Raw genomic sequence first — 12644 nt, 5'->3', positions numbered from 1 at the left:
TCCTGGAGAACGGTAAGAGATATATGATCCCTCACGGAGATGTAAAAGCATCTCAAGAGGCTATGCGCAGTTGTCTGTGATGGAGGTGTTTGCATCTGAGATAGTTATCCTCAACTTCCATGTAGATGATGGCAGGCTTAGATGGATCTGCCATTACACAAAGTTAATGCCACATGTTCTTATCAACAGGTAGCTGTACGGGGACTCAGAAAAAGCAGATTTCTCTACAGATTATATAGCAGAGTTCTGTCTACTAAAGACCGCTCTGCTTCTGTGAATCTCCACACATCCTGTCTCACCCTGGCTTTTCTGTTATGTACAGAAATTTTCATTTGTGTCTCTCACCAATTCATTCCCCTTTATTCCAAAAGCTTCCTGTGATCCTAGTTGCCCTCCAGCATTGATTCCTATCAGTCAGGACACTCCCATCCATTTCCATCTTCTTTCATTCCTGTCACCTTCTTCCCAACTTAATCTTACCCACAGCTTCTGTACTTGCTTCTGCATCTGCTATTGATCTCCCCTCCTGGGGATATCAGACGCACTCTTCTCTCTTCTAATAGCACAATTTGTTCACCATCAGAAAACAAGAAAATTGTGTTAGTGTCCCTTTGTGAGAGGGAGGGGGAGCTTCTTTATCTTCCTCTTTATCTTTGGTCCAATATAAAATCTGAGAGTGAAATTTGGCACATTGCTTCTTTACCACCTAATTTCTCTCCTCAGCAAGGATGAATCACCACACAGTTTTGCGCGTTTTTAACATTATAGTCCAGTTCTTTATAGTGCAAATGTATCTGGCCTACTTAGTGGAAAAGTAGTGAATGTCATTAATAGGAATCAAGATAAACTCTTGGGTAATTTCTGTTAGATTTTCTACCACCTTATGACATTTTAAAGAAAATTTACTTTATGAAAAAGTCAATTGTTTAACTGATCTGACTTGTCAGAGTCAACAGGCAGAGGCATTGAACAAAATAGCTTTATTTTTTCTCCAAGCAGTCCAGGACATTTTATCTTATACTCTGTAGTTAAATGTCAGTTATGACCATTACAACCTAACCTACAAGCAGTTTTCTGAAGCAGATTGAGGAAATTAGCTTTCCCTTAAACCTAATGGGAATTGGGTATCTGTCTTCTCAGCCACCACTGAAAATCCTAACCTCAAAGTTTTAAGTTATTTGTTCTCTGGCAGAGGCTTGTACTTGATAGTTTCTCGGGTAGGTATTATTTCTGACTGTTCAGCAGCAGAACAGAACAGACATTCCTGTGTCAAGGAAGGAGACAAAAAAAAAATCAGTAAGTTCTGTATATCAAGAGGTTGCTTCTCCCTAGAATGGATTTGCTCCAACAGCTTACATCATTCCCTCAGATCTTACAAGTACAAGTCAAACTATGAAATATGCAGAGCATAGTACAGAAAAGTATCGCTGAGTAAAAAATAAGCACGAATCTTTGTGACCTCTGCACAAGTCCAAGTATAAGCGGGAGATGCTACTGGGAACTTCTGTGATATATTTTCAGGCCAGCTTTTTGTTGCACAGTGTAAAATTAAAGAAAAAATTAGCAGTGTAAAGAGATTTAACTTTCACTTGCAAACAATTTTCTTGTTCTTTTAGAGTCATCTGGCATTATGAATACCTTATGCCTGGAGGCGTATGACCTACAGCTTGTTCCTTGAAATGTTAAGGGCTGCTAAGCAAACCTTGGCTCCCAAGAAGAACACGGGGTTGAAAGGTTTTATTGTGTTCCCATTGAAAACAGAAGTAAAATTCATACCACCTTTGGACAGGGCAGGATTTTTAGGCAGTGGAACCTGCTGGTGTAGCAATTCCAATCCGGAATTGTTTCCATGCTCTTATATTTCTTTGAAAGTAGGCCCTAAGGAAGCAGTGTCCTCCACTGAGCAGTGTCTCGGTTAATGTGAGTTGAGGAGATATTTGCACCTAGCAGAAAAAGTGGGACCCTTGTAGAAAAGGTCACCAGTTAGGTAACACTGATGGTGGGCTTGCTTTCTTGGAGTAACCCATTTATGAAATGGTCACACAACGTGATTCTGTGAAGAGAGATAACTAGGACCTGTGCAATACTAATTCTATTTTAAATAAATCTCCACTTAGGAATGGGTGCCTCCAGGAGCTACCACCCTGGAGCCTATTTCTCGTAGAAATTCCAGCACTTCCTAGCTTAAACATACCTCTCTGTGTCCTCCCTCTACCCTTCCCTCTATTTCTTGTGAAAACATTTCATTTTGGAAGCAGCCTTATGCATCAAATGTTGTTTTTGCAGATGTATTTTGCAATACAGGGCAACAAGTCAATAAATTTGAAGACAAAAAGTGCTTCACCACACTCAAACAAACAACTCTTTTGGCAGAATAAGCCCATGGTTTATTCTATTGCAACAGCAGTGACTCATAACATCCACAATGCATCACCTCTCACCTTATTATTAAATACAATAGGCATGTGCCTTTTGAGCATATTTAATTCCTGTACCAGCATTTATTTGGAGGTGTCCGAATTAGTTTATTAAGAAAATCTACAATAGTTTTACTATTGCAATATTACAATAAAGTACTAACATACACTAGAGGAAAAATATTTCGCTTATTAGTTATGCTTCCTTGTGAATGTTTACAAAGCATAATAGAAAGAATAGGTCAAGCTTCTAGATAAGAAAAACATGTCTTTAATATAGATAACACAGTTCTGCAATGTTTTTCTGGTAAACTCAGTAGAACAATGCAGTAATGCTAGATTGCACATTTATAAATATGATTGCAGGGATATAGTGTGCTATATCACCAAATATTATTTTGTAATAATTCCCATGTCAAATATAATTATTAATTTATAGATATAAATGCAAGAAGAATTTGCATTGTACCTTTCCATGGAAAATATCCATTTATACTGAAAAAGGTCCATGTTAACAAACATTGATATATTATGAATAAATATAATAAATAATACCAAGCTTAATGAAAGGGAGAAAAAGGTGTAAACTTAAATATCAGGTTTTGATGATCTTTTCATATGTCAGGCTTTATGTTATTACTATTTTTTTAATCTTAGGTGAGCTAAAACCACAATTTTCTGATGCTGTACAAATAGATCTGCCAGTCCTACAGTGGGGGCTATTAATTTGTTCCAGATCTGATCCAGATTTTCCAAATAAGTTTATACTATATACATGTGTTATACTTCAGAAAGCTTAAAGACGGTGGTGCAAGAAAGGCCAATTTAAAACCAGGGCTTGGATCCTGCTACTCACCTTTGTTTTAAGGAAACAGGACTTTAATTTGGTGTTGAGCACTACTTCAGTACAAGCTCCACAATTTAAAAATATGTTAGGGAAATGTGTCAAGATTCAGGGTCACCTTCATGTCTGACAACAGCCTTGCTGTCTGCTTTCCATCGGTGGCTTTGTCTCGCAGAAAACTGGTCAAAAAGAGTCTTGGGGTGAAACTAAATATACAAGGAGGTTTCCATGCTAAGAAGGCGTCTACAGGCAGTGTACTTGGTTTTTGTCTATACAGAATAGATATATTTTAATTTATTGCAGACTTCTTAACATCCCCTCACTTGGACTGTTTTGATCTAAGCTTCTTCACCCTAGATAGATGTGCAAAGAATTAAGTCTATATATAAAGATCCATCCCTCTCAGGTTCCTGCTGCTCAGAAGCAGCTTCTGGCTGGCAACACTTGGATTAGCACAGAATCACCCAAAGAGGATTTTCTACCATTTCCGTACACAAGTGGTGGGCTTCATTGGGCTTACTAAAGCTTGCAAAGGGAAATCCTGCCTCACTAGCTTTCGGAAGTTGTACAGGGTATCCACACACCTGTGGTATATTTTACTTGGGTTTTCAACAAGCCATTGAGGAGATTCCTAACAGAATACTACTGAAGAAAATAAGTTGCCATGAGACTGATGCTTGGGTGAACTGAAAGCTGCCTGCAGGTAGAAAGCAAAGGGATTAATTGTTGCTATCCAGGATGAAGAAGAGTCAGTAACAGTACCTCTTAGGGAATGAGTATTATTTAAGATCTTCATCAATGACCTGCAGAAGAAAACGTTGAAGAAATATCTCAAAGTTTGCAGATAGTACTGTACTGCTTCAGGGAGTCAAATGGCACACACATGTGGCAAGGAGCTCCTAGTGCTCAATACCGTGCTGAGTGGGTGCAGTAAAAACTGGTAGATGAGTTTCTGCATAGATATATCATGCACGTACAGAGAATAATCTAAGCCTTGCTTACCCAGTGCTGAGCTGCAAACTGGCGGCTGCAGCTCAGGAGGGAGACCTGGGCATTGCTGTTGGCAGCTCTCTGAATTCATCTGCTTCAAATGCAGCAGCAGCTAGAAGTGGGAACAAAGTTTTGGGTTCTCTCAGAACAGATGCTAAGAGCAAAATAGAAAATATAAAACCTTAGTGCATTCACATCCTGAACACTGTGTTTCCACATTTTAGGAAGGACATAGAGAAATCAGAGAAGATGCAGAGAAAGGCAAGCAAGATGCTTAAAGGGAATGGAGCAGCAAAACAGAAACACCTGGGACTTTTCATGATCTTATCCCACTCCCACCCCCAAAGGCTTGAGAGTCAAGGCTTACAAAACCGTGAAGGCAGTGAATAAAGCAATACAGAATTGTTATTTGCCAAGTCCTGTGATGTCCTATGGACACTTACTGAAACTAGTTGGAGAGAAGTTTAAAATCTGTGAAAGATACTTGTTTTATACCACAGATATACCTGCCCTACCTTCTGGAATTTGCTGCTACAGGAGACTGTGGAAACCAACGTTGTCAGCAAGCTGAAAAAAGCTGAAGCAGACAAACTCCAGGGCAGTAGGTCCATAAACAGGTACCAAAAGGCACGGGCAGGAACGTGCTCGCTGCCATCCTCATTGTGGCTGTGGGTGCTGGAGGGGTACCAGGAGAAGGACTGCAGAGGGGCAGGGATCACGAATTCTCCAGGAGTGGTGTTTCGTATTGCCACTGTTGTAGGTGAAACGGATGATTAGTTTGACCCAGAAGGCCATTTTCTATGTTGTCATGAAAATAAGACCCTGCACTCCTTTGGTAGAGCTTAAAGCTGCCACTTCAGAGTTATTTCCACCCATTTAATTCTGATTGCATCTCAGTAGGCAGTAAATGGTGTGGGATATTTCTCGGCTGAAAGAACTATGTGGTAATTATCAATGGCAGGATTTTGTGTGTGCGTGTGTGTGTGTTGTTTTGGCTGTGTCAGGAAAGGAGTTGAAGAAACTACTTTAAACAGATTTGGATCATCAGTATAAATCTATAGAACTTTAAAATTATGTAAATCTATTCAAATAAGAGAAATATGCTGAGCTAAGAGAATGAGTTACAAACAAGCAGGCACAAAACACAAATTTTATTTTTAATGAGTGTATTTTTTTAGGACCACGTTCTGTTACTCTCATTAAAATTTCTGGATCAGAGTCCAATTTATACAGCTGTATTTTGTTCCCAGGTGTTCTGGTGGCTTGACTGTTGTACTTTGCATAATGAGTAAATCATTGTTTTCAATAATGAGGAGTTGCTCTAGTAATGGTATCAGGTTTGGGACCTAAATCATTTTTAAAAGGACCATAAGGCTGAGAGGCTGTAAAACCCCCTGGCTACATGGTGCTGGCTGTGGGGCTATCGGGAGCTCTTCAAGCTTCTTGCAGCAGCTCCCACTGAGCCATTTGTCTCAGCAGCAATTCTTTCTCATCTTGAGGATTTCATAGGAACTGAATGCGGTAGCTTCTCCTCACCTACCCCTTTCTGTCATACTTAGTTTTCTTTTGTTGCCCATCTAGCTCTAAATACCCTGCATGGCAGAATGCCTCTTTGCTTTTCTCTATTTCTCTTTGCTCCTTCTCCCAGTTCAGAGAAACAGCTGAAAAAAATGATGAGCTTTCCATCACCCCTCAACCAGAAGGTGATTTTCTGTTGCAGAAAATACTGAAGAAAATATTTGTGTTATGTATAGCTAGCTATTTTTTCAAAAATTATTCCAAGGCATGCTTATGGCTACATATTTATATTCATCAGGTATCACATCCCAAGACAATTAGTTGCGGGTTGCAGTTTTGATATCCATTTGCTGTGTCACAGTGCAGAGAGAATAATGCCAAATCACGTCATCTGGAAATGTGCTTTATTTGAGCAAAAGTATGAAGTATGATGTTTACTTTTTTTTTTCTTTTTTTCCTGGAGAGTAAGAGAGCAAACAGCTAATAATGGGGGGGGGGGGGGGGGGGGAAGTCTCACAGACTGGTTATGTGTGAAAAGATGCTATTTGAATTAATGGGTGGCAATTTGCTCTGCATATAATTTACAGTCTCTATGTCCCTATATATAACAGCAATAGTAAAAACCAACATCAGCTATGCTCTTACTGCTTTTAAATTTCATTTGTTGTTGCCTGCATCAGCCTTAACTTAGTTTGGTCTATTATTGCCACAGAGGAAAAAAAACTTTGCTATGATTAAGGGTGGGAATTTGTCTATGTTTAAAGGTGTTCTAAAATCCATTGTTTATTTCAAATACAGTGAAATTTGGTGGGTGTCTAGAGGGTGTATGAAGATGTGATCGCATTGCAATCTGGGATAATATAAGCTGGAGATTGTTGAGGAACAGTGCCTCAAGGCAGAAACTTCTCATTTTCATGTTTGACAGGTTCTTATAACACATTGCTGACATTGTCCCTAGACAATTGAATCATAATTCTGATCATGCCTGATTGATCTCAGTGGCTTGACACTTCCCTTTGCTAGCACATGGGGCTCACATCCCAGTATCAAGTAAGGAATCCTGATTTGAAAACCAGTGCTCTCTAAACGTCTCGCACCACTCCCACAGCATTTCCTACTCCTCATGGTGAACTCAGCTGAGGCAGCAGCAGCAGTTCTCCCCATCTGTGTTCAGTTTCAAGAGGGACTGAGTAAAGGCTACTGGGATGCACAGCTCAACTCTTCGGTTCTGTTTTCAGGGCTTTCTCTGCACTATATGTTTCAGAAATGTAATCATATATCTTCCTCTGTTGCCAGCCCAAATAATTAAGGGCTAAATCATGGCATTGCCATGAAATATGAGACCAAACAACGTTATGCTGTCTGGGAGCAAATCCAGAGACAGAATAGCTACATCTCTAGTGCTGTAGAGGCCAAAATGGTTATCCCTTACATTCTTTGCTCACAAATGCCCTCAGGATCAGCAGTGACAAATACCCTTGCTGGTATTCCCCTAGGGAAGCTTCAACAGCATCCAGTATTTAAATCACCTTTGGAGGCTCACTAACTTTCAGGCTGTCTTGTGTGACTGACAGTATTTGTAGCAGTAGTTGTGTCCCATAAACCATCATTGCAGAGACCTCAGTAGCTTCCTGAAGTGATGAATAGCTCCCCCTCTTGATTCAGTCCGCAGTGGCAATACCAGCCTGAAACCTAAGGAAAGATCAGTAGAGTTATATCACCTTTACAATCAGTTTGAAACTTGGTTCTTACTTCTCTTCTCTCTGCATGAACACTGAGCCCAAATTTTCTCAGTCTGTCAATATATATCCATTGTACAGTAATCCTCATGTTCCTTCCTTTGATTTCCTTTTGTCCTCTCCTCTCTACATGTCTCTGACTATTCTTGCTTTATCTTTATATGGTTGAAGAAATATGCAGGCTTTTTCAAACAGCACATTTTTTTCTTACATGAGCCATAAAATGATGTACCTCTTTACAGCTGATCTACTTCCCTCATGAGGTAAGATACTCAATGCATCCTCAAAAAAAAAAAAAAAAAAAAGAAAGAAAGAAAAGATGCATCTTAAAGTAGCTTTTGGGGACGAAGGGGGAGGTGAGAAAATAGTTCTGTTAAAAATGCCAATTAGCCAAGCCAGCTGTGATTGTTGAGATCATTCAGAAGCAAACACTACAAAATGAGATATACATGTTGCATACACATATATGCGCATATGCATATGTGCACATACATGAAATGGTTGTGTCTTATTTTTCTTTTATTTTTTTCCATTTCTTTCTGCTTCTAAGTCAAGGAAAAAGTTAAAATCTGAAGAGTTACAATCTGAAATTTCTTAACGTTAGATAGAGGTTGAGCCAACTTTGCAAATTCTTGTAATGTTATTCCAAGTATCACAACTGATAATGCTTTCTCTTCAAGCCCCAAATGCTAGCAGCAAGAAATTGCAGAGGAACATCAATTTTCAGTTTTGAGTACATCTTGAGCCCTTCTGATCTCATAGAAAAGTTTGAAGCTGGCTCAGAAATATAGCCTAAAGAAAAAAATAAAGTAAATTAAAAAAAAAATCAAGACTTAAAATCTTATGACTTTTAAACAAGTCTGATGTTTTTCCAACTGCATGAATTTTGAAGACAGGATTGGCAATACTGTGCATCATAGCTCTAAGCCAGTTGAAGAAAATATCCCTATCATGTGTACTACTAAAAATGCAGTAAAGTGCTGTCCTGATTAAGAGTTACCTTAATCTTTTATGTTCAGGTACTGTCCTGATTCAAGACCTTTCTGTGTTTACAATCTGAGCAAGATCCAGAAAGATGTTAGGTACTTTGCAAAATTAGACTCAGTTGCATAGAGAGAATTCATGCCAGTGCTGACATTTTATCTAGCAACTTTAAACCTAAAACAAAATTTTTACTCCTAAATTAGAAATTTATGAAAATTCAGCTAATAGTGACAAAGTTGCACCAAGATCTTTCTCTTAATAATCTTTCATTGCTCTTTCTAGCAACTTCACTGTGATTAATTCCTCCGACTTCAGAAGCAACAGCGCAGTAGATAGATCTGAATTATGTCAGTGAGCATATTTTGCAAGCCATCTGTAAATGCTTCACTGGTAGAAAATGGCACAATTTTAAACTATCTTCCCAAATTACTGCAAAGTGCAGCTTTCATATTGAAATAATGAGCGTATTCTTAGTCTCCACAGGCAAGGCAAACTGAAAGAAGTCTTTGCTATAGTTTGTCAGAGAAGCTCACTGAATCTGTGCTGGGTCAGGGTTACTAGGACTTCCAAGCAGCACACAGTCTCTGCATGCGGATGCAATCTGTTCAATACTCAGAAAAGCTGCCAACCTGCTGCTGCTGCACTCAGCTTCCTCTGCACAGGGGCTCTCCTCTGCAAGGCTTGAGATGCATTAAGAATTCAGTTGGGCCGTTTCCCAGATTCTTCTTTTAGGGTGCCTAAATAGGCACTCTGAAAGAAGGTGCAGCAAAACCTATGAAATAAATGTTCTACTGAATGCCACGCAGTGCTCTGGTCCTCCTCTGGACGTGGACTCATGGCAGGTCCTCAAGCTCCCAGTGGAGATGAAGGCTACTTTATGTGTGGACTCTGAGAACTGATAAGCCAAGCTTTAGGGAAAACACCTTATCCCCTGATCAATGACTCTTCCCTTACACAGCTCATCCTCCTGGTTGCAGTTTCCCTTTGTAGACAGTAATATGTGTCATTTGTTTCAGCAGTGATAATGGAAACTAAAGGAGACATACAGTGAGATAAATGCTGATAGCAGAGGTTCTCTGGATTTACACAGAACTGTCCCAGACTTGCACCTAATCCCCTCCCAAGAAGTGTTTATAAATGCGTACCTTTGGAATGGGCTCAGACTGACATTTATAGCTACCAGCAGTGAGATAGGTGAGATAGATTTCTTTCTTTGATATTTGTGCTTGTCCTTCCAGCCTTTGGGATATAGTATATTTGTTGGAGGATGGGCTTGCCCTTCTGGACTCAGCAAGGGCATTTTTTATCCCTTTCAGAATCGGGGATATTTCGCAGTACTTTTTATCTCTTTGTCATATGGAGGTGATCAAAATCTATAAAAAAAAAGGAGACAAAACCAATTCCTCCAGACTGGGCAACATATCAGAACCGCTTATTGCACTTTATTGTGTCTGAGAATAATGCTTCAAATCATAATCAAAATGACTCTCAGAAGAATGAAAATAGCTTGGTTCATCTTTACACAGGAAAAATAAAAACAAGTAAATGATAAGTGTTAAGCATAACACTGTAATTGCCTGTCTAGTAGCCTGTATTCAGGCTGAACTCCCACTGTCTTAGCTTCATTTGTCAAGCAATTTATTTAACGGGTCCATCATCACAGAAATGCTTTAGATACCAGGAAAGACAAGTCAAGAGATAGTGGTGGCCTTTTAAAAAGATTGTATAAAAACATGGTGAAACCCCAAAAGAAATGAGTAATTTCAAGCAAAATCAAGAGTGGTATTTGCCTGACACTATAATGAATTATAAGTAAAATGGAATGCAAACAACATAAATGAATTCAGACTTCCTAAGCATAGAGCTCAGAGAGTTCATTAAATGCATAAATATACTGTATCTTTATTCAGTGTACTTGGATCAAAAAGTATGAAAAGTATACTGTAGCTGGAAATTAATAGAGCAGCTGCTTGAATAGTAATACCTTTGTTTTATTATTCTTTTTTTGAACAGGTAGGTTTTTTCAAGTCACCATTCAAGTCAACACTTTTTTAACACTTCAGAGCTATGAGGCAGTCTTTGAAACACTGATGTTGCTTATTTCTTGGGCTGGTCCTTAAGTAGCACCTCTGATATTGTAGTAAATTGTGGAACACATGAAGAGCCTCCTAAGGCTATATCCCCAAGGAAATTGAAGTTCTGGGAGATCTTCCATTGATTTAAAGGGGGAATAAATCAGAATATTAATACCATTGATATTGAGAAATAATAGAAAGAAATAAGCAGTAATACTTCTGCAGGATTACTTAGTATAATTTAGTAGCTCACCTATATAGGGTTATGTTTTCTCTGTTTCTTAACTATACTAATTACTAGTTATTGATTACTTATGTTCATCTTGTTATTGCAGGTCTGTGACAGTAGGGACAACAAATTAAAGAGTCCCTGAACACTGCTTTCAGAGGACCACTGCATCCTGGTAAGAGATGTTAAGCTACAGTAAGGAGCATCATTTCATGGCCTCACAATGCATTTTTATAAATGTGGGTACACTTATATATGCACTTCATGCAGAGAACAGAACATTTCTCTTTTACAGGAAAACTCAAATTTTGTGAGGTCAAAATGCTGTTAGATAACTCTACCCCCCAGCAAATGCATGTTGTTCTGGAAATGTTTCCAAAGCAAAATCCTGCATCCAGAAAGAAATCAGCCCTAGCCTTGGCCAGAAGAACAAAAAGCCATTCCCTGGACTGCCGAGCGGGGGGGGTCAATTGTTCCAACCCAAAAGAGTGAAGATGAGAAAAGGAGAGCTACAGGCTGGTTGACTTGCAAGAAATATGTGCCCAGCCTATGGTATGTGACATTGAAGAACTGCCTCTGGAGAGGATTATGATCTTTAAATTGTCATCCCATTTGGTAATCCTAATGGTGACCACTATCATTTTCATTTTAGGCATACTTCATTGAGCCACAAATCTAAAGGTTTGATTGTCCCTCTGTGAAGAGTGAATAATCCATCTGTCTTTAGCAGTCTGCAATACAGGAAAAACTCTGTTACATGCTTGCAGTTATTCTTCATGGCAAAGAATCTGTATTTAGGGATTCAGATTTATAGTTCTTCCAAATGCATGTTAGAGTAATTTGAGAGGTTACCATCCCCAGCTGCCTGTCCTTTCTCTCTGCCAGAGGTTATTGCTCCTACAGCAGAGACAATTGAAAGGCTGGCACATTATGTGCACTGCTCATCGCCTGGCACATTGATTTCAGCTTACATAATCAGCGGACTGGGCTATGAGCGTAGGTGGCAGTAAGCTTTAATTCATCATCCCTACTGGGCCTAGCAACAATAAAGTACTTATCAGCTTCTACAGGTGATAGCCAAATCCCACAGGTATTGAGGGCAAAGCCCTAAATGCCCACCATGCAGGGTGCTGAGCATTGCTACAAAGCACTGTTTCCCACACTGCATGTCCCACTGTTTGTAAGGGGGCAGGAGGAAGAAGTGCTGGCTTCTAGTGTAGCTGCATCAGATAACCCTGGGGATCAGGAGAGGGCTAGGCACATCCAGGTCTAGTTGGCCCAGGAGAAGGCAGCCTGAGAAACTTACCAGTTAGGAGTTCAGGCAGACAAAGTGCTAGAAGTGGCCACTGGGGAAAAAGCCTTGAGAAGGATTTGGAAAACTTAATAATAACCTCTGTGAAGCCTAACTTTTAAATAGTATTTGAAAATATCGCAACCACGCTGGGCACCTACAAAAAAATCCCAGGAGGCACCAAGTCAATCAAGTATCAGAAAGTGAGGTGATGGGCAAGTCCTAAATGGTAACCCTCCCAAGGCAGCTGCTTTCCCAGACTTGCCGTGGAGCCTGAGAGCATCTCAGTCTGGCACATGTTGTTCAAGTATTCACTTGAGTAATGAGAAATGCAGCTCCAACACCTGTTCCAGTTCTGCAGGGGAAGGGACTGAACAGTTGCCTCCTAAAGGGACTAGTTTACCTCAGCAAAGTGCTATTGTGGAAATTGCACATCACTTCTCTTTTGTCTGAATAATGTGCAGTCTGAGAATGACTAATGTAACAGACTTTGGGAGGATCTAGTGTGTGAATACATCTGAAGCTGCTTGGCACACCCAGGGTTTTGTGAATGCCAA

At 39.6% G+C, this 12644-nt stretch overlaps 1 long non-coding RNA gene across 1 annotated transcript in view; it reads right to left on the bottom strand.

Moving 5' to 3' along the window:
• Window positions 1-428: 428 nt before the first annotated feature.
• The window catches only part of LOC136790714 (uncharacterized), a 35335-nt gene continuing 23119 nt past the window's right edge, over window positions 429-12644 (bottom strand). The window contains exons 2-5 of the long non-coding RNA XR_010831137.1: window positions 7299-7461; window positions 4767-5002; window positions 4264-4363; window positions 429-1264 (exon numbers count right to left, since the gene is read on the bottom strand). This is a non-coding gene — a long non-coding RNA (uncharacterized lncRNA). The remainder of the gene's footprint in view (window positions 1265-4263; window positions 4364-4766; window positions 5003-7298; window positions 7462-12644) is intronic.

The sequence above is a fragment of the Anser cygnoides genome, chromosome 4 (genome assembly GCF_040182565.1).
Source record: "Anser cygnoides isolate HZ-2024a breed goose chromosome 4, Taihu_goose_T2T_genome, whole genome shotgun sequence".
Classification (NCBI taxonomy): Eukaryota; Metazoa; Chordata; class Aves; order Anseriformes; family Anatidae; genus Anser; species Anser cygnoides.
Note: the sequence above shows the minus strand (reverse complement) of the source record. Positions and strands in the feature narration are given on the sequence as shown.